Source organism: Topomyia yanbarensis, chromosome 3 (genome assembly GCF_030247195.1).
Source record: "Topomyia yanbarensis strain Yona2022 chromosome 3, ASM3024719v1, whole genome shotgun sequence".
NCBI classification, from domain to species: Eukaryota; Metazoa; Arthropoda; class Insecta; order Diptera; family Culicidae; genus Topomyia; species Topomyia yanbarensis.
In genome coordinates, this window is record NC_080672.1 from 63,592,273 (window position 1) to 63,594,645 (window position 2,373).

General features: G+C 41.3%; 1 pseudogene; it reads left to right on the top strand.

Annotated features, from left to right (window-relative positions):
- The first annotated feature begins 1,390 nt into the window (after positions 1–1,390).
- Positions 1,391–2,373, top strand: LOC131686964 (uncharacterized; annotated as a pseudogene).

Here is a 2,373-nt window from a genome sequence, read left to right on the forward strand (position 1 = left end):
TGCTCTGACTGCTCTGTCACAATGCAAACCCATTACACCATCCCGGTAATTCACGTGGGAACCAACTTCAAACCCAAAGCCAAACCAACGCGGAAACCCCCTTCCATATAAACGTCAATAATGGCGTAAAATCAAGCTGCCGCGCGCAATGACGCGACGGTTGACACTTGCCCCATTGCATGATGCAGTCAGTCACCGCAGCAGCACTTTAATGTCTCCGGTTTGGCAACTGATTCGGGGATAAATAGGCTTCGACAGTGAATAGGATTCCGACCCGAGTGCGCCACTGTTGATCGTGTTGGGTCAGTTAACGTCAGGTAACGAATGCTTTGGAGCCCAAAACGGTAAGGCCTAGCACAAATTTCACAATACTGAAAGGTTGCTGAACACTTCTTAGTTGGCGGTTGATTCGTTTTTTTGCATACACTGAAAAATGTAGCAAAGAATGTTAGGTAGGTATGATTTAAATTGGTGCTGATCTGCGGAAAACGGTAGACAAGATTTGCACACATTTTAACATCATACATGAGACGGATCGGTATGTGAATGGCTTTTCAATGGGGTTAAAATTGGTATATATTGATCAGGTTATAGCATAATGGGTCAGAGATAAAGACCTTTCGGTGCCTTTAGAACTGGGTACTGTTTGTGTAAGCCAAGTGTATCTATTTGTTCGTGCAACTGAGGCTAACATCAGCAGCCTTCAACAGCAGGTTCAACTAACTGTTGCCTACCGTTCGACTGGCTCAAGGATCAAGCCAAGATAAGCTTAAAGGTTCCCCCACACTGACGCGATTTTGTCGCAGCGACTGCGAAAATTTCGCGAAGCGACTTGTCGCTAGCAACTCTGCTCATGGCGACAGATGTGCGCTCCCATACTGACGCGAACTTTTCGCGTCGGCTGTTGCGAAATTGCAGCGATTTTTTAACAATCGCTGCGTGCGAGGATTGTGTCGCAGTCGCTGGGTGTTCGCCACACGGTTAAATAAAACAACCTGCAGAAAAGTTCTTTTAACTTACTTTTGAGTTGTGCGTCGCTTTCGCACTTATTAGTGTTGTCAAAAACAAAACGAGAGGTTCGACTCAGTCGAGATCTTCCGTGGGGGAAGTTACTTTTGAGTTGTTTGGGGTGAACTCAAAATTAGGTAAATTCAACTTAAATTTGAGTATAAAAAACCTATCAATGAGTTGTAATTTTTGCCGTGGTTAAATGGAAACTACCTTCAACACGGTTTACCTAATTTTAAGTTCCCCCACGATACCACGAGATTGAGTCAAAGGAACTCAATTTTAGGTAGTTTTTTGTTTCCGTGCAGATATTCGAGATGGCGCAGACTAATCAACTATTGTCATTTGGCGCATCTCAACTTTACATAAATAATAATACTTTCAAAGTAGATTGTTGGTTGACTTTGATATCCCTTTTTCGGTCAATTTGACCAGAATTCCGGAAAAAATGAAAATAGTTATACGAAAAAAATTGCCTAAATTTCAAAACCAAACTGATGGGCGCTACCAAGTCCAACAAAACTATTTGAAAAAGAAGATTACATACCGTATGAAAGCCAGGTAAATCAAATGAATACTGGAGCGGTAAAATTGAATTGAAATTAGGGTGGTTAGAGCTATTTACTATAATTCAGTGCTTCAAGTCTTTCGAGAAGAAAAAATATTCCAAAGCGGACTCATCTTTCCAAAGAGCTGATCGAAAAATAGTTCGACAAACAGGCTCTTAATCCCAACGATTCGAACGTAGAAGAATTAGTGAAAGCATTAGAAAAACGATACGTCGGTAATAATTCGGATGATGAGAAAGAAGGCCTTCCAGAAAAGGACGATCATTTCTTGTTCAAGGAAGATCTTTTAGCATTTTGTTTGAGGGAAGAAATTAACGCCAATGAACGGTTGAACATGTTATGCCAAAGACTCCATAACAATCTGAAATATAAGAATATAAAGTTCATACCGCAAATCGAGCGGGAGATTGAAGTTACCGACAAAATAAAGATAAATCGATGAAATCTTGGGTACGGAATCGATCGGAATTCCCATGCAATCAGATGATAATCATGTTTCTTCAGCTGGACGAAGAAATAGCAACCTCTCGTCGAGCAAGTTCTGTATGTTGGTTAACGGTATAACCCAATAGAGCAAGTGCACATCAAATCAAAATATACTCACACTGATAGCTGCTCAATTTCTCAAGAGTACATGTATCTGTCCGCCTAGATTGAGGGAACATTCGAAATCAAAACCCCACTGCTTCTGGTCGGATATACGCGCAGCCACGACGAATCATCTGAATACACCTCTATGCAAACCGGATCTAATCTGCCGCATATGCGAGAGTTAACTTACATCTCCTTGTTTATA